Source organism: Macrotis lagotis, chromosome 3, assembly GCF_037893015.1.
Source record: "Macrotis lagotis isolate mMagLag1 chromosome 3, bilby.v1.9.chrom.fasta, whole genome shotgun sequence".
Classification (NCBI taxonomy): Eukaryota; Metazoa; Chordata; class Mammalia; order Peramelemorphia; family Peramelidae; genus Macrotis; species Macrotis lagotis.
This window is the reverse complement of record NC_133660.1, coordinates 226,331,564-226,358,269: the sequence shown is the minus strand read 5'-3', so window position 1 is coordinate 226,358,269 and position 26,706 is coordinate 226,331,564. Positions and strand designations below refer to the sequence as shown.

Genomic DNA, 26,706 nt, shown 5'->3' with positions numbered 1-26,706 from the left:
GAGGGGAGGGGAAGGGAGAGGAGAGAAAGGGAGTGGGGAGGCCCACTTCTTCTCTTTCCCAAGGACTCCCCAACCCAGGCCCAGACTTCCGTCATTGTGACGCCCTAGCAGCTACAAATGTTAGAAAAGGCCACTCAAACCTCTCCTCCTCTTGGCATCCTAAGTGCCCCAGGGATGGGGCTGATTTTCCCTATGTATGTGTCACTGGGAATATCCCAAGGATGCTCAAACTGGAGGGGGTGAGTGGTGTGCATGGGGCCTGGACATTGTTGGGGGGTTGGGCCCAACAGAGATAAGAAGGGGAAATTACAGACTCTTGAGTAGCCAGAGACAGACCCCCTCTCCCTGCCAAAACTGAAAGGCACAAACTCGACTTCATAAAAGAATCAGTCAGGAGAAGGAGCTCTAAAGATCACTAGTCTAGCCCCACCTCATTTTACTGGGTGATTGATACCCAGTTGAAGGCAGTGACATTTCCAAGATCACACAATTACTTAATGACACACTGAGAACTAGGTCTAACTCTCCCAATCTGGTGTTCTTTCTATACCCCTCCCCCCACCTTGGCCTTCCCAAAGGGCATAATAGATGCTGTGTAAATATTTATGGTTTTTATCATTTCTATTTTAAAATTCATTGTTTATTTTTAGCTTTCTTTTCTTCTCTGTTTTGGGATTTTTGGCAAGGCAATGGTATTAGGTGACTTACCCCAGGCCACACAGCTAGGTAATTATTAAGTGTCTGAGGCTGGATTTGAACCCAGGTGCTCCTGACTCCAGGGCTGGTGTTCTATCCACTGCACCTAGCTACCCCTCATTCTTGTCTTTTTAAATTGAGTTCCACCATCCGAGATGGCAAACAATATAAGACAGCAATTGTTCTGTGAATATTTGTGAATTATTCTCTCTCTCCCCAGAGTCTGAACTCTCCAAGTTCAGAGCCTAGATCTCTTCCTACTTTGTCTCCCCCATGATGGGGAGTTCTCTGAGAAAAATGTCTAGGTGCATCAAACATTTTTTCCGTATAGACTAACTGCATTATACTAAACATTGGGGCTAGTGGTTCAGTGGATCGAGTGCAGGCCCTGGAGTCAAGAGGACCTGAGTTCAAATTTGAACTGGCATTTGATATGTGTGGCCTTGGGCAAGTCACTTAACCCCATTGCCTTGAAAAAACAAAAGGAAAACAAACAAAAAACCCCAAAGTTCAATTAAAACCTATGTACATGTGCTATAAAGGTAAGAGATAAAACAATTCCTTCTGTCAAAGAGTTTATGTTTGACTCGGCACCTGATTAAATGGGGGGGGGTAGGAGTAAGGAAAGGGACAAAGTGATTGATGTCCCCAAAGTTGTATAACTAGGCTGGCTGGGAGGATGCTTGATATCATCAACACAAAAAAGTGGAGGAGTTTGGGAAGGGGCAATTTGGGAAGATAATGAGTTCTGTTTTGGATGGAATGCATTTGAAATTCCAGTGGGACACCCAGGTAGAGATCTCAGGCAGACAGATGACCATTTCATGTTTGACTGGAGAGAGAGGAAGGCTGGCTATATAGATTAGGGAGCCATCTGCATAGAGATGCCTATTGGACTGATGGGAGGAGATGAGGTCACAGAGAGAGAGTAGGGAGATGAGATCAGGACAGAACCTTGGTGATAGAGCTAATGAAATGGCAAGCACACCCAGAGACAGAATTCAAGTCACAAATACCAAATGAAGAGAGAGGGTATTTAGGAGTTGGAAGGGACAACATTGTAGAGAGACCCCGAGAATGGAGCAGTTAAGAGTTTCCTGGACGTCATCAGAGAACAACTTCAGTTGAAAGCTATCCTTGGAAGATAGATGATAAGAAGTCAAGAAGTGAGTGGGAGGTGGGAAAATGGAATCAAGAGTGTAGACAACTTTCTAGGAGTTTGGCTGTGACAGAAAGGAGAGATATAGGATGATAACTTGAGGGGATGGGGAGGTCAAGTCAAGGGTTTTTAAAGAAGGAAGTGATTTGGGTCTGTCTACACAGGTCAGAGCCAAGAGCAGCTAAGGAGACTGAAGATAAGAGTGAAGGGGAAGAGAGGGGAGTAGGGCAATGGTTCTGATCAAAGGACAAACTCTTAACAGAGATGGGAAAAGATAGGATCAAGGGTGTAAAGAGGTGGTGCTATCCTTAGTAAAAAAGGAGGGTCTGCTTGTCCTCAGAGACCAAAGCAATATTAATGGCCTGGAAAATAGTGAGTGTGTGTGTGTGTGTGTGTGTGTGTGTGTGTGTGTGTGTATGTGAGTGATTCCTTCCTTTTTCCCCAAAGATAGAGAACTGTCAACCTGACTTACTCAACTCTAATCATTGGAGTTTGGGATTTTGAATTTTATATGGTCCCTTGGAAGCCTCTTCCATCCTCCCAACAGAGTTCTCATCTGATGATAAGATATCATAGGGATGAAATCAATTCAGAGTCAAAGCTCTAGAACTGGGCAGGACTACAGACTTTCTAGTTCAGTCCCATTTTGTTTTATGCATGAGGAAGCTCAGATACTGAGAGATGAGTGACTTTTTCAAGGTCACACAGACAGTAAATAGCAGAGTGAAGTCTTCAGATTCTGAATTCCATACCTTGCTGCCTCCTCTCCATGGTTCAGGATAATTTGTCTGAGAGTGATTTAGATCAGGGGTTCTTAACCCAAAGTAGAAGACCTTTTTTTTTCTTTTTTAATATTTTGAAAACTGTATTTCAGTATAATTGGTTTCCTTTGTTTTTTACTCTGGATGTTTACAAATGTTATTATGGGTTTTTTTTTTTGTTTTTGTTTTTTGTTTTTTGCAAGGCAAACAGGGTTAAGTGGCTTGCCCGAGGCCACACAGCTAGGTAATTATTAAGTGTCTGAGACCGGATTTGAACCCAGGTACTCCTGACTCCAAGACCGGTGCTTTATCCACTACGCCACCTAGCCGCCCCTTGTTATTATGATAATAATAGGGTCATCTGACCACTGTGAGGAGAAGTGGTGCCTATGACAAAAATTAGTTTGAAGATACATGGTTTAGAAGTTTTAATGGACTGCGAGTTCCAGTGTGATAATGGTGGCCCCAAATGATGGCATCCTAGGCTGAATTAAGACTTAGTATCCAGGGCAGCTAGGTGGCGTAGTGGATAAAGCACCGGTCTTGGAGTCAGGAGTACCTGGGTTCAAATCCGGTCTCAGACACTTAATAATTACCTAGCTGTGTGGCCTCGGGCAAGCCACTTAACCCTGTTTGCCTTGCAAAAACCTAAAAAAAAAAAAGACTTAGTATCCAAAAGGATCCAGAAGATACTTCTGTTGTTGGCCTTTTCCCTGGCGATGTCTATCCAGATCATTGCATTCAGTACTAGATGCCATAATTTAGAAAGGACATTAACAGACCAGAAAGATTCTAGTGATGGGTCACCAATGTGGCACAGGGACTAAAAAACCCTTTCTTTTAAAAATCACTTGTGTGTCCCAGAGAAGTGCCTTGTCCCAGGCCATCATAGAGAAGGTTCTTCCCAATCAACAAAGATTTATCAGGCACCTATTCTACATATGATCTTGTATTCAGGTGCCACTGGGTACAAATGTCAATCTCTGCATGACCTGGGGAGCGGGCCCATATGGCTTCAACTGGGTTCACATTGTCAGGGAACTTGGAGCTTCCTAAGATGGGAACAAAGACTAGTTAGGATGTGTGAAGGCACAGAAGGGAGGCAGAGAGTAGTGCTTCTGAGGAGAAGGTTCTGGGACTGTTGAAGGTAGAGAACTTGGGTTCCCCTCCTGTCTCTCGGGCTCAGCTGGGTGATCCAGAACAAGTTTATTCTCCTCTCTGAGCCTTAGTTGAAGGGGTGAGACTTGATTTCTAAAGGTTTTCTTTGCTTTTTCTCTCTAGAGACTTACACTTTTGGTTTGGGTATCATAGAAATTGAATTTCAGCAGTAAAACTATGGGGTAGGTTGTCCTAGGTATAGGGGGACATAGTTAGACAGAAAGCCTGGAGGGGGTAGCAAGTTGCCTCTTCAGATTGGAACATAGGATGCCTGAGGGGGAAGTAGCTGGAAAGGTGGATTGGTGCCAGATTAAAGGGGCAGCTAGATGGCACAGTGGATAGAGCACCGACCCTGGAATCAGGAGGACCTGAGTTCAAATCTGGTCTCAGACATTTAATAAATACTTAGCTGTGTGATCTTAGGCAAGTCACTTAACCCCATTGCCTTGCATAAACACCCCCCCCCCAAAGGAGATCTGAATGCCAGGCTAACACTCATAGGTTTGGCATTGATGGGAGGCACCCTTTCCTTGGCAGATGCCAGTAAGGCTTAGAATTTGGAGCTTATCAGACAGCTTGGGTCACAGCCTTGCCTGACTAAAGACCTTGGTTGGTTTCTACTGGCACCCAGCAGAATGTGATGGCTTAAGCCAACATCTGGGATTCATTGGTGGCATGGAGCCTAAGCAAACACTAGGTATTTCCTCAGTCCTGGCTCCCCTCTCTCCTTCTGGCTCCCAGCTGCCTTCTTTGCTGTCCTCGTGTCCAGAGAGAATTCAATGATGACAATAGCAGAGTTAGGAATGGGAGCCACCACAGACCCCTTCTCTGGGACCTGCTCTTCAGCCATAGAGAAAATCTTGCCCTGATACAGACACATTCACAAGGATATGGGGAGAGGATGAGGGTGAGAGTATAAAGTATGGAGTGGAAGAGATGGAAGGCACTTTTGGGGAGATTCCTCTGCTCAGAAATCTCTCTTTGATGACTTTGTTACTGTAGTTAGAATTCTATTAAATTCCTTCCTTCCTTCCTTCCTTCCTTCCTTCCTTCCTTCCTTCCTTCCTTCCTTCCTTCCTTCCTTCCTTCCTGAATATCTGCTATATGTAATCTACTATCCTCAATACCGGGGATAAAAAGATAGATGCAACCTAGTCATTGTTCTTGGGAGACTTGGGGTTAGAATCACAGAAACCCAGAGCCCCTGGTTTCAAATCCAAGCTTATCATCTGTGTGTCCTTATGAATGTTATTTAGCTTCTGAACCTGTTTTTCTCTCCTCTCTTAGAAGAGAGGATTGGATTAGACCAGAGATTCTTCGTTTCTTTTAGGTTTTATTTTTTTTGCAAGGCAAATGGGGTTAAGTGGCTTGCCCAAGGCCACACAGCTAGGTAATCAGTAAGTGTCTGAGACTGTATTTGAACCCAGGTACTCATGACTCCAAGGTGGGTGCTTTATCCTGGGCCGCCTGGAAACTTATCACCCATCTCAGACTAATGTTTTTAAATGAACAAAATAAAGTCCATTGGATTACAAAGCAAACCAATTATACTTGAGATACATTAAGGATTATTAAAAACTGTTTTGACCCCCCAGGTTTAGAGCCCCCAGGATGATCTCTAAGTTCTCTTCTAGCTCAGTCCTATGATAGACTGAAGAAAGATGGAAAGGCAAGAAGAGCACCAGTAGTCTGAGATACAGGGGGGAAGAAGAGAGCCCTTTGATGGGAGTTGTTTTTCAAGACAATGAGACACCCAGCAGAGTTGGGCCCTTCTCCCCACTGTCTTTGCTATTCCTGAAGTCTGCAATTCTTCCTTCATTGTTTTCCAGTTTTTGTAATCTTCTCCATTCTTTTAAGCCACTGTTTCCATTTGAAATGGCCTCCCCTTCCCCATCTCTCTTTTATAATCTTTGCCTCTCTTCTGCTTCTTGTGTCTCACCATCATTCTGTCTCTGTCTTTACCTTTCAATGCCCTCTCTTTGTCATCTGTTTTCATCTGACTTTCCTATCTGTGTCTTTTCTGTCTCTGTACCCCAATCTCTCTTTCCACCCACCACCCCTAAAAATAGCCCTTTGGCCTTGGGTTGGCCTAGGAGCCATTTCCTCTTGCTTCAGAGCATCAGCCCAGGGAGGGAGGAAGGGAAGAACCACTCCATTGTGCAGCTGCTAGAGAGAGAATGTAAAGAATTCTGGGACCAGCTCTGCTTGGACTGGGCAGCCAGGACTTGTAGGAATGTAGCATAGAGGCCCAGCAGTGTTCCCTCTCTCCTTCCTTCTCTCCCTCCCTCCCCATTGCCTTCCTGCTTGAGCTCATTTGGGAATGTGTCTGTTTGTAGGTCCTGGGGTGGGGAGTGGGTGATTAAAGAGAGAGTCTACTCTTTGCATGAGTTCACTTTCACACACATGCACATTCACACACATATATGCACACTGATACTCACATACACTCACATGCATGCATGCATATACACACACACACCTAGAGACTATTGTTTTGATGGGAGAAAGGAATAACCATAGGTTATTGTGGGAGCCTGAAATGTATCTGTTTTTAAATCACATAGGCATTCCTTAAAAATTTGAATGAGTGAGAAGGCAGAGAATGGAGAAAAGTGTTGAGTATGAGGGCAGCCATCTGAGTTGCCCTTCCACCCATCACATTAGTCCCTTAATCAGGACTCAGATAGCTGAGTCCTAGACTTGATTGCCATCCACTCCCTGAGTAACTTTGCAGAACAGTCTTTCTCTGTCTGCTCTTCCATTTTCTGAGATATTAAATAAAAGAACCGGACTTGTTGATAGAGCTTTGAGATCCCTTCTAAGTTGTGTGGTGTCATGGGTAGACAATTGCAGTTGGAATCAAGAAGACTGAGTACTTGGGTACTTCTTAGTTTTGGAAAAGTAATTGTTCGTTTCTAGACCTCAACTTCTTCCACTGTCAAATGAAAGTATTATACTAGATTGTCTCTAGATTAACTGGTCCAGCCCTAGACCTCATAGGTTTATTCATTTCCTAAGTTCACTTATGTAGAACCCTATACTTAGCACTGCGGGAGTACAATGAGAAATACAAATCAGCCCCTACCTCTAAGGAGCTAAAAGTCTTCCTTAAACACATTTCCAAATTCCTTCACAATAAGGCAAGAGGAGGCAATAAATGGAAAGGACTCTGGACCTGTCATCAGAGGACCTTGGTTCAAATTTTGAGTCAGCTTCTATTGCCTGTGTGATCATGGGAATATTCCTCCCTTTTGGGGGGCCTTGGGTTTTTTTCCTCCAAAAGGAGACAGGAGAGTTTGGGCTATATTGGGCGGTCACTTTTTAGTTGCCTGGGATATGAGGTCCTGCTGATATTTGAAGAATTCTGGGCAGATTCCTCACCCAGATCCTGAGTCACCACTTTGCCCTCACCAGAGATAAAAGGACCCCAGTCCTTAATAGGTCCTAGCTGAGCCCTGGCCTTTTCTCTGGCTCTTTCATCTGGCCCGGCAGCCCTGGCGCTCCAGAAACACGTGGGCTTGGCTCCTCCCGGGTGACGACATGGAGCCTTTGCCAGGTGACACCTGGAACGTAGTGACCTTAATGGAGCTGCCAGGAAACTTCAGGCTCTTAGGCCAGTTTCTAAGTTTAAAGCTTCTCCCAGGCCTCGAATGCCCAGTTCCTTTTTCTGGATGGCGCGTCAGCTCTGCAACCAGTGGGATGAGAAAGACTTTTGATGGTTGTGGGCTTTATATGACAGATGCATTTGGAGATGAATCAGCTCAGAGATGTATGTGAGCGATAAGCCAGACCAGAGGCTTCCTGGGAGGTCTCAGACACTCCACACAGTGTCTGGCAAATAGTAGGTGCTTCATAAGTGTAGATTGACTGACTGGCAGGCTTTGCCCCTTTGTGATCCTCAGTCAAAAAAAAAACAATTCATGATTGGTCAGTTAGTTAGCACCAAGCCACATATGGGAGGCAGCTATGTGGCATAGTGGATAGAGCACCGGGTGTGGAGTCAGGAGGATTTGAATTAAATTTTGACCTTACACTTACTAGCTGTGTAACCCTGGGCAAGTCATTTCACCTGTTTGCCTTAATTCACTGGAGAAGGAAATGGCAAACCATTCTAGTATTTTTGCTAAGAAAACTCCCTGTTTAGTATGTCTGTTGGGTGATAAAGAGTCAGACATAATTGAGCAACAATAACAATGGCAACAAAATGCACAGCTGTGCTATGCTAGGTTTGAGGGGTCAGGGGATGGAGTAGAGTCCAGAGGAAGCACTCAGTCATTTTTGAGTTGCATTAGGGGAGAGGGATTCTTAGTCTAAAGTCTTTGGATTGATTTTAGGGATGAAGAAAATAAAATTACATCTTTATTTTTCCTAACCTCTTGCTCCAATAAAGCATTTCCTTCAGTTGTGAATGTAGACAAGACACATTATTCTGGGAAGAAGAGAGTCACCAGACTGCCATTGGGGTCCATGACCCAAAAAAGTTTAAGAATCTCAGCATTTTGGGCAATAGGCTTCATTCATTGCCTTGGGTTATTGTCACTGGTCTCTTCCCTGAGGTCTTATGTTTGCCTGATGGAGGAACTGTAGGAACTGGAGATGAAGAATTTTGAGCTGGTGGAGGTCATCTCATCTACTTCCCTCTTCTTCCAGTTAAGGAGAATGGAAATCCTAAGAGGTTAGGGAACTTTTGCTAGCTAGGTTACAGGTAGTAGCTGTATGAAGATTCAAAATCAGGGCCACTGACTTCAAGATCTGCCTCTTTTCTCTGTTTCAAAGTGTCTCTCTCAGGGGTCCCTGGGCTCAGGAACTCAACGACTGGCTGGCATTGTACACCAGTGACCCAAGTGAAGATGGGATAATTCTGTTTCTGGTCTAGGGTTACAGTGTAGAGGAGGGATGGGAAACCTTTTTTCTGCCATTTGGATATTTATAATATTTGTGGGCTATATGTGGTCAAACATTTAATTAATTCACCCCCTAAAAAAACTTAGATTTATTGAATGTCAAGTTTTGCCTTTGGTTGCCTTGGCAATGCCACATCCTGCCCCTGGTGTAGAGTGAACGCTCAATAATGAGAATGGATATTTAACTCCTATTATTGATGTTGTATGACCAAGGAGAAAGTGTATGGAATTATTATTCATATTTTAGAAGTGAGAAAACTGATCATCAGAGAATTAAAAGACTTCTTTGAGGTGAGATGCTTGAAAATGTTGAGACTAGGCCTGGCATCTGGTCTCCTGACTCTAAGTCTCTTAACTGATTTTTGCCATACCATGCTATCAGGGAAAACTTCCTGGAGGAGACGGATTTGACAAGAGACTGATTTTTGGGAAGACTCGTAGATCTAGCAAGATGGATACTATGAGATTAGACTATATGGAAAGCCTTGAATGTGGATTTCCTATGTGAGTTCTATAAGCCTAGGGTTCTTATAGATCCGTTCTTAGCAGGGGTTTGTGTTTGAGGCTCTCTCTTTTCTAAACTTTCTGAAATTTGTTTTCATTTTAAGAAAGGAATGAAGTACACCTGTTATGATCATTGAAAATCAAGTTAAGAGACACTTGTGAAGCACCTATTCTGTGTCTGATACTGTTAAATATTAGAAAAGGAAGAGACTTTTTGTAGTTGTCTTTTTTCGGTTGTAGACTCTCTGTGACTCTTTGGTATTTTCTTGGCAAAGATACTGGTATGGTTTGCCATTTCCTTCTCCAGTTCATTTTATAGATGAGGAAACTGAGGCAAACAGGGTTAAGTGAATTGCCCAAGACCACACAGCTGGTAAGTATCTGAAAGTTGGATTTGAACTTGGGTCTTTCTGACTCCTGGCCTCTTCACCACCTAGCTGCCTCTTAAGGGTCCTTACAGGTTATCTAATCCATTCTCCTTATGTTACAGATCAAGAAACTGAGGCATAAAGAAGTAAAAGAATTGATTCAAATTTACCCAGGTAGAGAGTAGAATTAGTAGGATTTTAATGCAAGTTTTCAGACTTGAGATCTGGTTCCTTTTTGATTGCACTAAATTGGGAGTATGGAGACTTTGAGTCCTGACTCTTGTTACTGTGGCCTTGAGTGAATCATTTCCTTTCTCTAGGCTTCAGTTTATCCCTTTATTAAAAGACAGTGTTGATACTAGGTGATCTCAAGGACTCTTTCAAATTCTGGTGTTTTATTCCAACTTTGTCTGATCTATAAGATAAAATAGGATAGGAGAAAGTGGAAGGGAAGGGAAGAAAGGGAAGAGAAGGGAAGGGAAAGGAAGATAGGGGAGGCTGGGCTGGTAAGGACTGTGCCAGAGAACTTATTTAAAGCAAGCAATGTTATTTACACAAAGTGTCGGCTTAGAAATTCCTCCCTGGGAAGTAGTATCCATCATGGGAAGCTCTGTTGGATAATCTGATGTCCTAAGGGGGCTCTTGGCTTTGGCTGAATCTTCCCCATTTTGGCCATTATTCCACTCTGATGACCCAGGACCAGTCTCTTAAATTGTCTGAACCTCACTTTGCACATTTGTAAGGTAAGTCTGGTGAGGCATGCTCTGCCACAAGTCTCAGACACTGAGACTGGAAAGCAAAATATTCATTCTACTTGTATTTCCAGGGGGCCTACTATACACAGGGCAAGGATTCTTGCTTCTTGACCTAGATTCTCCCTGCTGCTTTTCAGACCTAGACTTCTTTGCTTCTTTCTGACCCTTCCCTCATCACTAGCCTGGCAGACCCAGGTTTAAAGACCTCTTCATCTCCCATGGCTTCCAAGCCTGTTTGAACCCCTGGGCCCAGGGTCCAAATGACCCTTCCCCTTCTGCTCCTGGCAGCTCATCTGCATGCCCCTCTTAGCCATCTGCTCCCTCTTTTCCTATCCCTACATGCTCTAGGCCACATGTGTGTGAGGACCTTTCTCCACAAGAAGAGTGTCCTTATAATATCATCCTCATGGAAGGTTGGTAGAGGTGGATACAGGAAAACATGCCAGTCCCAGATTAGGTGTGCCTAAACTTTCCCAGCTGTCCTATGGGGTTTTTTATTCCTGGGATTTGGTTTGGCCCAAGACCCTTGTCAGGTTGGAGAGGCTCCCAACACCCAGCTTCCAGTGAGGATTCTCACTTTTTCTCCCACTATGCTGCTTGGGTATTTGTAGGTATCTAGGCCTGACCTTATTGGTCATTCCACAATACCTGGCTCAGTCTCCTTCACTTTAAGGAAGCTCCAAATTTATATTTAATCATAAGATCATAAATTTAGAACTGGAAGGAATCTTAGGGGTCATCCAGTCCAGCCTGCTCATTTTACAGATGGAACTGGACAACAGGAGGCTGAAGAGATGTGGCTTGTCCAGGCTTGTCCAGTTCTGTGGTGGGCTTTGAACCCCAGGCTACCTTACTTCAAATATGAAACTCCATCCGCCATGCTCCTTCTTTCATCACGGGAAGATAGACTTAGAGCTGGAAGGGACCATAGAGAAAGGACAGTAAGTCCAACTTTCCCATTTTACAAATGAACAAACTGAGGCACAGAAAATTTGGTTAAATGATGTATGCAGAGTTTCACAACTAGTAAGCATCTTAGTTGGGATATGATCCAGGTCCTTTAGGCTCCCTTTAGTGCTCTCTCCACATAGCTGATATCTATAATAAGGCACTGCCTAGATTTCCCTCTTTCTGATACAAAGCCATGGACAGTCATCATCATTAATCGTCATAATTCCAAATTCTACCTCATTTCCAGTGTTATGACGGCATATCCTGGCAGCCCTCAGGTATAATGCAGGGGCAAGAGTATTTCATTTGGATTTCACTTAACTACCTTTGTTATATTGTACAAATTAGGTCACCTGCCTTTGCTTCTGCTTCTTCATGTGTAGAATAAGAGGGTTAGACTAAGCCATCTTGAAAGATCCTCCCAGCACTAGGTCCTATGATAGTATAAGTAGGTAGAATAAGAATGTGACTGCTTCTTGCTATTCTACCCTCTGTTGGCTAAGCCCCAAGCCTCTTCTGAAAAGGGTATTTGATGAGGCACTAGGCTATTGGTGCAGCTAGGTGTCACAGTAGATAGAGCCCTGACCTTGGAGTCAGGAGGACAGAAGTTCAAATTCAGGCTTAGACACTTGACCCTTACTTAGCTATGTGACCTTGGGCAAATCATTTAACCCTGATTACCTCCCATCCAAGGCCATCTCCAATTGCCCTGATTCATATCTGGCCACTGGACTCAGATGGCTCTGAAGGAGAAAGTGAGACTGGTGTCTTGGTACAGCACCCCCCCCCCCCATCAATTCATATGCTTGTCATGGTATCGCCTTCCCTGATGTCATGGTCTTCTTCGAGAACAGAGGACAGACATCATCATCGACATCAGACTGTTTGAGGATTTCTCTGATTGTCCAAGATCCTTCTTCCACCTAGCCTCTAAGTAATATTTCTCTTTCTAGAGACTTGGGGAGGGAAAACAGTGGGGCTCACATTGAAAGGCTAATTTGATTGAATATAAATATTTCCCCTAATTCCCTTTGCAAAGTTTGCAAAGGATAATTGTAAACTGATCATGGATTAAGCAGTCACATCTTTACCAATTGCTCTGAAAATATGTCTCTGTATTTCTCTCATCTTTCTTCTGTCTGTCTTATGTGACTCTTTACGTGTCTGTGTCTATGTCTCTTTGTCTCTTCACATTCTCCTTGTTCCAACTCCAGACCTGCTATTGGCAGACTTGAATCAGTTTTCTTCATGTTCAGGATGCTTTTTGATCTCAGTTTAATAATTCCCCAGATAACACAAGGATTCAGAGACAAGACTGATACAATGGAAAGAGCACCAGATTTGGATTGGGAAATCAAAGCTTTCTGTTCTTATTTGCTATCTCTTCTCTCTTGGCTTCAGTTTTCATATCTGTGTGATGGGTCTGATAATATACTCTATCCCTAAGTGTTGTTGGGAGTCTTAAGTGAGATAGCAGATGTGAAGTGTTATGTATCCATAAATTATTATCAACCTATTACCAGTTGTTGGTGTTTCTGCCTGTACAACATTTAATTGTGGATCCCCAGAATTCAGGGTAGTGGAAAGAGTAGAATTATGGAATCTTAAGAGTTGGAAGATACTTAAGGGGTCACTTAATCCAATCCACAGAAGGATAAAAATCCCCTCTATATTCTATCTGAAAAGTAGCGATCTGTCTTTTCTTGAATACCTTTATTTGGGTGGGGCTGATGGGAAACCTGCTACTTATTACCTCAGTGGGTAGCCTTTGCTAATTGTTAAAGTTTTTCTTTGTATCAGACTTCAAATTTGCTTCTTTGTAATCCCCTTGTTCAAGCAGATCAAGTCTCTGCTGGCTTTCACATAACATGAAACTCTGATCTCCCATTCCACCATGTAGCCCACCAGTCTAAATGTCTCTGGTTCCGTCAACTGAGCATCATATGACATGATCTTAATGCCTTTCTCTAGACTCTGCCCAGTTTATCAGTCTCCTTCCTAAAAAAGTGAGTCTTGTTCAGACTGTCCCTTCTGAAAATCGAATAAAAATATTTTATATGTTGCCTGACCAGGGCAGAGTATAGGAAGTTTATTCCAATCTTATTCTGTGATACTATTTGTCTCGTTACTGTCTCAGACATCATCCATTTTCTGGTATGTAATATATTATTGTAGACTCATACAGATCTTATAATTCACTAAAATCTTATTTAAATTGTTATCTTGCCATATCTTTCCCATGTTTATTTGTTGATTTTTTTGAACCCAGGTAAGACTTTACATTTATCCCTCTTAAATTTTTGATTCAGTCCAAACATTTGGGCCTATTTAGGTAGATAGGTAGATAGATAATGTAAATAAATAGATTTATTAATCACTTACTTTGTATCAGGCATTGTGCAAGTAAAAAAGAAAGCAGTCCTTGCCCTCAAGAAACTTACATTCAACATAGGAAGAGAACACATAAAGGGATGCTTAAAAGTGGATTGGGGGTATTCTTGATGAAGTCAACACTAATTCTTGGTGGTCACTGCCTTCTTTTCAGGCTGATTATGAATAATCTTTTTAATGCTATATTCTAGACTTTGAAAAGGTCCCACAGCCAGTAAAATGTCAGAGCCAGGACTTGATCTCCTTACCTCAAATCCTATGGTATGTGCTGGTGACATAACTGTGACAACACATGTCCAATGAGGATGGGGACAGGGAAAGATACACGTTGGAGGATGCCATCTTGGAGTGCAATGATGAGACCTTGGGAGAAGATGACCAAATTAAAGGCTTGTTTGACCTCCTCTAACCCTGTGATCAAGAGAGCAACAGAATCTTCCATTTTAGGGATTCCAGGGAGAAGTCTAATAAAGGGATAGAATTAGGGTTATATGACATTGACTAAGTCATTTCCTTTCTCTGGACCTCAGTTTCCTATCTGTAAAATTAAATTTGTGCTCAAATTAGATGATCTCTCTGGTCCTTTTCAGCCAGGGTAGCTTTGGGATGCCACCCAATTCTTCACCCAGTGGCATCAATCTGCTGGTCCTGCAGAATCATCTTCTCTATGTGTGGACATGGGTTATTCCTATGCTCTGCCTTGCCCCAATCCCTTGCCTTGTAGAGATAGCCAGCTTCCAGCCTATTTTTGAAAGACTGAATCCCAGGGAGGGCCTTGGCTGTGATCTCACATCCGAGGGGAGCGGGTGGCTGCTGATGAAAGACAACAAATGCCTGGAAACCCAGTTACAATGAGTCACCACCTGATTGCCCCAAGTGATTGCACAATTCCAGAGTATTTCCCTGTACTGGCCACCCTGGTAGGTACCCACTTACCTCCCCAGAGACTGTGCATATTCCCAAGGTCTCAGGTCTTCTGGAGACAGACTGGGTGGGAGTTGGGCCTGCCAGGTGTCCTTCTGCCAAAGATCATTGTGGCATTCTTGTGGTGAGGAGAGACTTTTTGGAGAGAGTGAGATGAGTGTAACATCATCACCAGTCTGGTCCTCTCAGAGGGTCTTGTTCAGACCACTCCTTCCCAAATAAAAGCCCCACAGAACTCAAAGTACCTTAGCCTTAGGGAAGGGCCAGGACATGTGCTTTCTCCAACTGCAAGGAGAACCAGGGAAAGGAGGAGAATGAAAAGATGAATGAAAATGCATTTATGAAGTGCTTCCTATTTGTTTAACACAGCTAAATGCTGAGGTTACATGTACAAAAAGTCTGCCCTCAAGGTGCTTGCATTCTTTTCTTGTTGTTTTTTTTGCAAGGCAATGGGGTTAAATAACTTGCATAAGGTTACACAGCTAGGTAATTATTAAATGTCTGAGTTCAGATTTGAACTCAGGTACTCCTGACTCTAAGTGCCTACATTCTAATAGATCAAGAAGGAAAATGATGTTTTGGTATGGGAAATCAGAGACTAGAGACAAATACCATGTTATCTCCTTGGGTCTCATAATCCTGTTTGCTGCTTCTTCTCTTCTGGATCATTCCAGAGTCAGAAAGCTCCATTTCTCCAACTTCATCAAGTATCCATAAGCCAGGCACTATGCAAGGTGCCAGGCAGAAATGAAATAGCCTCTACCTTCAAAGAGCATCCTTGCCTAACCAGTTGGCAGCTAAGTCTATGGTGGGGCATTCAATATATAGCCAAATAAACAATATTGCTTGTTTGTAGGGTAGGATGTGATGAGAAGGTAAAGAAGGAATCCAAATGGGATGGCTAGGTGGTGTAGTGGATAAAGCACCGGCCCTGGAGTCAGGAGTACTTGGGTTCAAATCCAACCTCAGACACTTAATAATTACCTAGCTGTGTGGCCTTAGGCAAGCCACTTAACCCCATTTGCCTTGCAAAAAAAACCCTAAAAAAAAGGAATCCAAATAAAATACTCTAGAAAAATTTGAGATCCCTCAAATTAAGCAGATCAGGGATGGTTTCATGAAGTAGGGAACACCCATATTAGATATCTAAGGAAGAAAAGAATTTCCAAAAGTACATGAAAGAGAAAATATGCCAAATGGTTTGTATAACTATGGAGTCAGAAGTGGGCAAGGCAAGACAGAAGAACCATTAGCAGTCTTTATCAGCTGCAAAAGAACACTAGAAGGTGAGGGAACAAAAATGAAAGAAAGCTGTATAGGTTGGGGTCTGATCATAGAAGAACTTGAATGCCAGATTGGCACTAGGGAACCCCTGAAGGCTTTTGAGCAGGAGAAGGCCATAGTCCTACCTGTGCATTTTGGTAGAAGATAATTTTGTCATCCTAGTAACCCACTGACTAGAAAGAGGAAAGAGAGGAAGGGAGATCAATTAAGCCTTCTCAGTAGTTCAAATGAGAGAGGATAAAGGCCTATTCCAAGAGGGTAAGAAGAAGTCTGGTTTGGAGGGTCATTGCTGAAATGCATCGTTGGACAGCAAGGTCAAGAATAATTCTGAGATTTCAACTTGAGTGATTTGGAGGATGTAGTTAGTTATTGCATTGACAGGAGTTCTCAAGTCTTTCAAAGATGTTTATCTTTACATACTGTGATCCTTGTGTAAATTGTTCTCCTGGTTCTGCTCACTTTACTCTTCATTGGTTCATATGAAACCTCCCAAATTTCTTTTCATCTCTTTCATCATTTCTTACAGCACAATAGTATTAAAATAGGTATGATAGCCTTCTCATGGGATGGTTTGGAGGAAAGTATTTTGAAAAGTATAAAATGCCATATAAATCCAAGTGATTATGATTGTTTAAGTGGTGATTGACTGACCTAGAGGTTCTTCCCAACAATCCAGCCTCTCCAAGATTTCGCTTCTAGAACTCATCCCCTTCTAGAGGAAGGAGAAGATGCCAGTGGTTGTCAAGCCATTGGCAATGTCTGGGAGTTCATCTCCATACCCTCACAGAGTGAATTTCATGGAGAACATGTGTGAATAATTCTGGAATTCTTCCCCAGGCGGGACGGGCTGTCTCCAGTTACCCCATTTGCAAGGGAGCAGTCAGCCAGCTCTGAAGTCAGATTTATCATGGAAAACAAGCTGTGTGCACCATATTAGCATGCTCATTGGGGTGCTGACCACTGCCAGGTCAGCAGGGTGAGAGGGATGATGCCCACTAGCCTTGGAAAAGGGCCTCTTACTGGACATGAGTCAGTATGAATCAACAGGGTAACTTGGCAACCAAAAGAGCAGATGCCACGTTGGGCTGCATCAGAAGAACCACAGTTTCCAGAGGGAGGGAATCATTAGCTCCATAGTCCTCTACTCTGGTCTGATCATCTCTAGAGATTTGTATCCCTCTATGTGCAATGTATTTTAGGAAAGATGCAAATTAGAGCACATCCAAAGGAGAGTCAAAGGCAGGATGAGATGATTGGAGATGAGACCATAGGAGGATAAATTAAAGAAGTTAGGGCTGGGGGCGGCTAGGTGGCGCAGTGGATAAAGCACCAGCCCTGGAGTCAGGAGTATCTGGGTTTAAATCTGGTCTCAGGCACTTACTAATTACCTAGCCATGTGGCCTTGGGCAAGCCACTTAACCCCATTGCCTTGCAAAAACCTTAAAAAAAAGTTAGGGCTATTTCTCAAGAAGGGGAGAAGAACTGACATGAGAAGAGGTTTCTGATTAATTCAAGCTGATGGGGGTGTGGGAAGATCTTGCAAAAAGGCACAGATAGGAAAGAACTTGGGTCAAGTGGAATGGGTTGTCTTGGAAGTGAGCATCTCTTCTCCCATACTTGAATATGTTCAAGTAAAGACAGGATAAGTATTAGTAGGGCATGATGTCAAGAGAACTCTTCAGCAAGTATGGGTTAAATTAGATGACTCCCAGCCCTGAGATTCTGTGAAGTCTTCTCAGTTGAACCAAATTTGGTTAGAGAGATTCCTTTTTTTCTCCTACTTCTGGAAGTTGAATCACTAGATGTCAGAACTGAGGAATTCATTTCATATAGGAGGGAACAGAAGGTCAGAGATAGGAAGGTCATGCCTCAGTTCTTGTGTGACACAGGGAGGAGAACTATGGAGCTCAATCTGGGGTCAGGGTTTGAATAGCACTCTGCTGTTTTCCAGTTGTGTGATTTTTGAGGGTAATTCTATATCTTCAAGTTTCCTTCTTGGTAAAATGAGGATAATCATACTTCCCACTATCTACTTTGTAGGGGTGTTGTGAAGAAAAATGCTTTATAAATCTTGGACTCTGCTAAATTAATGAATCATTATTATCATTATTATCAAAGACCACCTTGGGAGGGAGTGACTCAGATAGGATCAAGGACTGAAGCCTTACCTTAGTCCCTTGTTCTTTTCCCTTCCTCAGATACAATAGACTCAATCCTAGGTTCTGCTGGGTCACTGGAGCAAACATGAGATCTAGTTGGGCATGTAAAATCCCAGGATTCCTGGCCCCATTCAGATTGAAGTGCACAGTGGAGAGGGGGTCAGGGATGGGCTGGTGATAGAAGTGTTTGATCAGGAAGGAGGAATAGCAGGCATGCAGGTTACTCCATTCCTTTAAACTCTCCATATGATGTAGACCTAGAAGGGATCTTTAAGATCATTTAGGAGAAATAGAGGCTGGGAAATATTGCAGTGAGTGAGCTTTGAATTAGGAGAGAGCTGTGTTAAATTCTGCTCCCAGCACATACTTTGTGGCTATGAGCTGTGAGACCATAATTAGGAAAGTAGGAGAGGGTGTGTGTGTGTGTGTGTGTGTGTGTGTGTGTGTGTGTGTGTAACACAGATGGACAGACATGCAGAGAGACAGAGATAGTCACAGATAGAGCAGTCAGAGAGCCTTCAGATTCTTTCCATTGGAGGAATGATAAGCCTGGTACAGTTTTACCTGGGGAAATTCTACAAAGTATGATGGTTACTTATGCTCAGCTAGAATGATCTCCATAGTTACTTCCCACTAGAAGATTCTGTCATTCTAAATACTTTAGGAACAGAGCTGGAAATGACCTCAAAGACTATTTAGTCCTACCATTTCATTTTATGACTGGAGAACTGAAACCCAAAGATAGGAACAGATCTGGCCAAGGTCACACAGTGATGAAATCTAAGGTGAGATTTAAACTCATATCTTCACCCACTCTCTTCCATATGGCTTTTCTTCCCACTCTTTGGTCCAGCCAAAACAACTTGCTTGCTGTCTCCATAAATGACATTCCATCTTCCACCTCTGTGCTTTTGCCTAGACTGACCCTCACACCTGTAATTCATATACCATAATTTGTTTAGCCATTCCCCAATTGATTAGTTTTCCATCAATTTCCAATGCTTTGCCACTACAAAAAGAGCTGCTATAAACTTGGTGTTACCATGCTCCTGGGCTCAGGCTTCTGTTTAAAGGGATTTCTGCTCCATTCCTTAGGGAACCTGCCTTTGCACCCCAACTGGTATTTTTATGACTTCTTTTGGATATAGGCTTAGTATTTGTATTTCTGGTTCAAAAGGTATGATCTGTTTTATTGTTCTTTGGGCATAGTTTCAGATGGGGTGGGGGATTTTTCATATGCATATAATTTTCTCCTATCAAGTGTCCTTTCTTTGAGGAAAAGGAGTATTATTGTTTTGATCTCTGACAATTACCCATGGCTTGGCCTACAGTGGAACAAGCTTCTTCAGTAGAAAGATTGTACCTGAGCAAATCTGGCCAGTAGGCAGAGGTGCCAAGAATCAAACTTGCTCTTTGGATGCCAAATAGCCACCCAAGCATCCATCTACCCTCCCACTCATTCATCCATCCATCTAAATTAAGTACATTTTTTTTACTTCATTCCCTCACCCCCACCCCATCAGTGGGAGGAGGGACTATTGAAGGAAGGAATAGGATTTTAACAGACCTCATGGTGGGGACTGGGGGACAGTTTGCCTGTGATTAGCCCTAGAAAGGAAAGAAACTTTTGTCCCAGTGAAAGGGAAAGCTTGTAGTTCATTAAGTGTCTGAGGATTAGTGGTATTGAGGGGCCAGGCTCTGTAAAGGTACTAGAGATGCTTGTGGGGGGCAGGGCAGGTTAGAGAGGGAAGGAGGTCCCCCTCAGCGGGGAGGGCTCCTGGAACAACTTTCTTCCTATTCTCCGACCTCTGAGAGGAGGAATCTTGAAGGGCTTCCCAGGGGTGGCCCAGGCTGGAAGGAGAGGCATTTCCCCTCCCCTTCACTCCCAGGGTTGTATTTTTGTTTTCATGGGGGTGGAGCAGGGGGCTGTTGGGAGTGTGCCCTGCTCCTTTTGGGGCCAGGGATGTATAGTTTCTCTTCAAGTCAGCATCAATCTAGGGCTAGTGGGGGCTGGGGCTTGGGCTTGGGGGGGTTGGCTCAGACTCCTGAATGGGAGCCTGGGATTCTGGCCAGAGAAAGGGAACTCTCAAGGAGAAGCAAGTACTCATGGGGTGGGAGCTAGGGAGGATACAGAGCTAGAAACAATGTCCCTTTTCAGCCCCCCTCCAATGTGGTCGAAAACACTTGGTGTTTACCATGCTCCTGGGCTCAGGCTTCTGTTTAAAGGGATTTCTGCTCCAGTCCTTAGGGAACCTGCCTTTGCACCCCAGTTTAAGAGATATTTGGAATGGCTTTGCTTCAGGGAAAGGGTCATGGACTAAGGAATCCAACACTCAGGGCTGACCAGAGTCTGTCTCCAACTTTAGCCCCTTAAGAAACACACCAAAACTTAAAGGAACCTTAAATTCTAACTGCCTTATTTTGCAGACGAGGAAACTGAGACAGAGAGGGGTTAAACATCTTGCCCAAAGTCAACCTAGTAAGTGGCAGAACTGGCATTTGATGCCAGATCTTACAATTCCAAAAACCCTTTATAGTAGAACATTCTGTTCTCCCTTGGTCATTATGGAGGGACATTGTGGCACAATAGAAGAGCTCTGGACTGGAAATCAGGAAGACCAGGACTCAAATTCCACCTCAGATGTGCTACCTCAAGTCAAGTGTCTTAATCTCTCGGAACCTCAGTATTCTCATCTGCAAAATAGGGGTGATCATATTTCATGGTTCCATCACAGGGTTGCTTGAAGAATCAAATGAGATGGTCCAGGACAAGCATTTGGTAAAATGGAAAGTGCTCTGGGAATGTCAGCTACTATTATTGTGCTGTGGCCAGCCTGGGCAGTGATAGACGACTCCCGAAGTCTGAAGTACTGTCACATGGAAAAGTCATTAGGCTTGCTTTGCTTAGATCCTAGACAGAGGTGGACTTCCAGGGAGGCAGTTTTAATGGCTCCAAGGGATAAATTCCTCATTGTTATACTTGCCTAGGAGCTGAAGAGTTCTCTGTGATGAGAAGTCTTTGAGCGGGGGCAGGATGACATGTTATGGATGCTATTAGAGGGGGAATTCTGTTGTGATACAAGCTAAACTAAGTATCTGTTAAGGCTTCTTTGAGATTCTATCCTCCTACCAGGTCTTGAATTCTCCCTCCTCCTATATCATTTATACTAGTCATCTTTCTTTTTTTTTCCTTTCTTTTTTTAAGAGGTTTTTTTTTTGCAAGGCAATGAGATTAAATGACTTGCCCAAGGTCACACAGCTAGGTAATTATTAAGTGTCTGAGATGGATTTGAACTTGGGTCCTCCTGAGGACCAGTGTGCTCTATCCACTGCACCACTTAGCTGCCCCAACTACTCATCTTTCATGCCACCTCCTCTACTCTGTCCTAACTCTCCCACCATCTTTTCCCCCCTTTTAAATATTTTTTTCTCTTAAGGATTTTATTTATTTTGAGTTTTACAATTTCCCCCCAATCTTACTTCCTTTCCCCACAGAAGGCAATTTGCCTACCATCTTTCTTTTCTTTTTTTAAATCTTTCTTTTTTAAAGAACTCATATATTTCCTAATTTTCTTGCCTATGTTACTTCTTGGCTGACCATGAGCTAATCCATTCCAATTTCTAGACTCAGTTCTCCCCCCCCCCAATAAAAGGAGAGAACTGGAGTAGATGATCCATAAATTCCCTTTCAACTCTGAATTGTGTGATATCTTTGATTCTGATTACATCCTACCTGTTAATGAAAATATTTGTATCTTTACTGTGTGTCCCATTCTCTGGGCTCCACAAAGTACCAAAGAATCTACAACCCTGAAAGGTTAAGAACTCTTGTCTCTTTAGGATCAGTGGGTCCAGTCTTCTTGCAGGCAGCTTGTGATGGTAGAAAGACCATTGGTTGGAAGTAGTAGCCCAAGGTTCTAATCCTGCCTCTGAATCCCCTTTGTGGCCTTAAGTCACAGGATTTTTCTGAGCCTTAGGGGACTCATCTGTAAAATGGAGTTGATTGATAATGCCTGTCAGAGAGCCCTGGAAAAATGAAGAGTTTCAGTGAAGTGGGAAGTGATAATGAAAGAACTCACCCCTGGATCCAATTCAGTATTCAGTTAATTAATTGATTAATTATTGAAGTATAATTGTTTAATAATTAATTAATTGATTTTATGTTGAAGTTAACGAGTTATTAACTACTATGTGCAAGGCCTTTGAAGAAGGGCATCCAAAACAGAACAGAACCCATTTTTTACCCTTAAGACACTTTGAATCTAAAAGGGGGGCTGCACCATGTAGAATGCAATGGAAAACTGAGAAGGGAGAGATCCCTTTCTCCTGGGATAGGAAATGGGAAAGGTGTCATAGAGGAAAAAGTCCCTGAAGGAAGAGAGAAATTTGAAAAGACCTAGGTGAGGAGTAGGTATGGTCCAAGTCAATGTCCTGAGACTAGAGGTGGCTTGTCATGACCAGAGAACAGCTTCATGGTCCAGAAGCCTGAAGGGGAAGATAAACCAACCAGGCTTTTCTATGAGCCAGACAGAGGATACATGGATATTACAAAGAAGCATATTATGTTTGGATGGGGCAAACCACTTACATATAAAAGTATATTTATATACATAAGCAAAAATAGAAAGCAAATAAATATGCACAAATACAAAGATGTTTAATATAAGGTGGTTTGGAAAGAAGGGTTCTAGTAATTGGAGGGATCAGAAAAGGCTTCACCTAAAAGATAGTGCAGAGAAATAAGGCAAAACAGGTAAGATGAGCCTTAAATATGTGCCAGCAAAAAAAAAAAAAGTTGGTTGACACCACTCCCCTGCTGGTCAACACTCATGTTGTGAACTTCAGACTTACATATTTGTGGATATTAAAATGCATTTCCATCTCTTAATAGCCATAGTTCATAGTTCAGGAAGAACCTTTACTGGAGTTATTAGCTTTGAGAACAGCAATGTAAACAGGTATGGAGTTTCAAGAGAGTTTTCCTCTTGGCGAAGCCGAGGAGCTCAACACTCCTTCTGTATATGCCATCCTGGTTTCCAAGAGGCGTTCCAAGAGCAACAGAATTGTTTGTGTTTCCAACACATGTTATCTTGGCCCCCAAGTGATTCTGGGAGATACTGCCGGGAATTGGGGCTGGGGGTACTCTGGGCACCATGACGTCACCTCCAGCTTTCCTGTTTCCTCCTCCCTGTCTCTTGTTTGGACCTTTGTGTTTCTCTGGTCAGACTGGGACCAAGGGAGATGTCCTCTCCCCTTTCTGGGACTTTAGATTAAGTTTAATCATTCACTCACTCCCCTGAATTTCCTATTTTTTTTTTGACAGATTCACTCATTCAGTCTTTAATATGTAAGAGAATTTCCAGTTGAGTAAAGTCCCTCAACCAGGATAGATCTATACCTTTTCTTCAACTTCAGCTTCTTAGAGAGTAGACTAGAGCCCTGAGAGGGTAAGTGATTTGCTCAGGGTCACAGGGTAAGAATATGTCCTAGGCAGAACTCAACCCAGCTCTTCCTGGCTTTGAAGCCAGTTCTGCTTCATACACTCAACCTTGATGCCTCTCTTATGTATGTGAAATATTTTGTAAATGAAAAAGTCAGATACTTCATGTAGTCAATAAAGCATCCCTGGGCTAGTTCCGAAAGGAACCACAGAATGATCTTCTCTTATCTCTTAAGCTTTCTCTTCCCTCTTCTCCAACCACATCTTCTATCTACCCAGGTAGAAAGGTCATGAAATCTGTCTTACAAATATTTTGAAATCTGTCTTATGGAGGAAGGGTTAGATTTGTTCTTCTTGGCTCTAGAGGACAGAACTGAGAGTAACAGGTGCAAATTTCCAAGGGATAGATTGAGGCTTGCTGTCTCAATGAGAGCTAACCCCACAGAAGCTACTTGGAGAGATAGTGGAATCTTCCTCTCCTTAAATCTTCAAGAAAAGGGTAGATGAACGTGTCTTAGAATTGCCCCTTCCCCAGTGGTCTTCTCCACCCCCTTTTACATATGGGAAGCACCATGGCCTAGTCACAGTGATGTCTTACTCAAATAAAAACCAATCCCTGCCTATGCATATTGACTTAGAAAGTCATTAAGATTATCTATTTTTAATGGTATTTATTTATTTATTTTGTGAAACTTTTCCCAGTGACATTTTAAGCATTCTCTGGAGTGAGGGACAGCTTCTTTGTATACTAGATAGCAGGAGTTTTAGAATTGAATTTTTGTAGATTTGATTTTGTCATCACAAAGAGACTGACTGACCACTTGTCAGTGGTTGTTGGGAGGATTGGGAGGTTCTTACTCTAGTTCCTGTTGGACTAGGTGGCCCTTCTTACCACTTCAGATCTTCCTAAGACAATGATAATGTTGAATACTTCCCATCTCTAGATGGGAAGTATTTTACTCCTAAATGTTTTTTTTATAATATTTTTATTTTATTCATTGATATAGGACAATATAGGTCAATCTAAGAACCGATAGTCACATCCATCCTATGGGTCACATATTAACTTAGTTTTAAAAAGTAATATTATCCATGTTTTACTGTATTTTTACTTTGGTCAGGTTCATCAAAGAATGTCATGATGGCTGTGTGTTTGACATATCTGGTGTAGGGAACTTTCCCAGTGTGTTTTAAAGTTTTTTTTTTTTGCAAGGCAAACAGGGTTAAGTGGCTTGCCCAAGGCCACACAGCTAGGTAATTATTAAGTGTCTGAGGCAGGATTTGAACTCGGGTACTCCTGACTCCAGGGCCATTGCTTTATCCACTGTGCCACCTAGCCACCCCTAACTTTCCCAGTGTGGAAACTCCCTCCATCTGCCTTTGCAGCTCTCTTGGGCTTCTGTTTCAGTCTTTGAGAGTTGTCTGGGACATTGAGGTGGTCAGTGGCTTGTGGGACTTGAACCTTGATCTTTTTGATGTGAAGGCTGCAATATTATGAATTCTATATCATTGATAAGTCCCACTGTATATTTTCCAGAGAATTTTCTTCTCCATTATACCATTTGATATTCCCCCTATCCCTGGTGAAAAAAATCCTTGACACAAAATCAGGAGACCTTGTTCCTAAACTGACTTTGTCTCTATGAACTAGGGCAAGTGATTCCCCTCTTAGGGTATCATTTTCCCCATTTGTAAAGAGAAGGGGATCAAATCATCCCCATTCCAAGAACAGTAGGCTTATCAGATCCATTTGACAAAGGGGAAAACCTAGAGGTCCATAGAAGGGAAGTAAAGAGGGTCATATAATTGTCCCCCAATTCCTCCTCCATATAGGAGAGATTTGTGGGGCAATATGAAAAAAAAACTTGGAGTTAAAAGACTAGGGGATTTAGGGTCAAATTTTGGTTAATTATTAGCTGTGTGATCCTGGACATGTCACTTTCCTAGAGTGAGGGATTTGGACCACATAGATTCTAGGGTCCCTATCTGGAAATGAAGACTTCTGAGATGGCAGAGTAGAGTTAAGCTAAAGACCAACCCAGGCCCTCTGATTCCTCTTCTGAGTCTCAGTATTTCCTAGAGCTGGCACCGTCTTCTGAACTCTTTGAATGCTCCTCAGCTAGCTCTGTTGGACTTTCAGAGAGCCTTGGGACCATGACCCTCCACATATTTCAGGGTCTATTCTGACTTCCTCAGACAATCTACCTTGTAACAACTTGGAATTAAAATCTGACCCCATTTTCTAAGTCCAAGGCAGAACCTAGAGCCAGGTGGTCATTATTCATTCCACAGAGAATGACTTGTCCTTTATCTGTCATGATAGCTGGCAATTTTCCTATAATTGTTTCTCCAACTTGGGCAAAGGAGTATTCATCCACACCCTTTAAAAAATCCATACCCTGAGTTGGCACAATGGATAGAGCAGAGCCCTGGAGTCAAGGACTTGAGTTCAAATCCAACCTCAAACACTTGACTCTTACTGGCTATTTGACCCTGGACAAGTCACTTAACCCCATTATCTCACCAAAAATAATCCACCTCACCCCACAATGATATTTACTCACACAGACTTCCATGTATGTTTTGTCTTATCACCTTATTAAGCATGTCTTAGCCCTAGACATCATGCTTTGCACACAGTAGGTGCACTATGAGTGTTTGTTCAACTGAGCACGTAACTAGATGGCCTTTCAAACTCTGAAGTTCTAGGACTTTGATTCTCTGTTTCTGTAAATTCATCCCATGTTTCCTTTCATGCTGTGGGCAGGCATATTATATAGTATATTATATGAGGAGCTAGGTGGTGCAGGGGTTAAGATCTTGGGGCTAGGCAGCAGGCAGAACTGAGTTTGGAGACTCCATCAAATTCTTACTAGCTGGGTGATCCTGGGCAAGTCACTTCGGCCTCAATTTCCACATCTACAAAATGGGAATGATAAAAATAGTGCCTATCTCCCAGCATTGTTGTGAAGATCAAATGAAATTAAGGCATTTTGCAAACTTTAAAGGACTATATGAATGCCAACTATTATTATTGAGGGCAGGAAGCCAACCTGTGGCCCACCATGTGTGAGAGCTCCCTTAGAAGGAAGATTCCAGGAGGCCTTTCTGACCTCTCTTTTCCTTCTCTCATGGACTTTTTTGGGGGGGAGAGGTGGGGTGACGGTATGGAAAGACTGTGTCCTGTGGGCTCCCAATCAGCCAGGCCCTGCCCGACCCAGCCCAGCTGGGGATGGGTTTCAAAGGGAAAGT

The 26,706-nt window shown here is 42.9% G+C and overlaps 1 protein-coding gene across 7 annotated transcripts in view; it reads left to right on the top strand.

Annotated features, from left to right (window-relative positions):
- Positions 1-26,706, top strand: part of FGFRL1 (fibroblast growth factor receptor like 1) — a 229,817-nt gene that overhangs the window by 187,290 nt on the left and 15,821 nt on the right. The gene's annotated exons all lie outside the window — the stretch shown is intronic.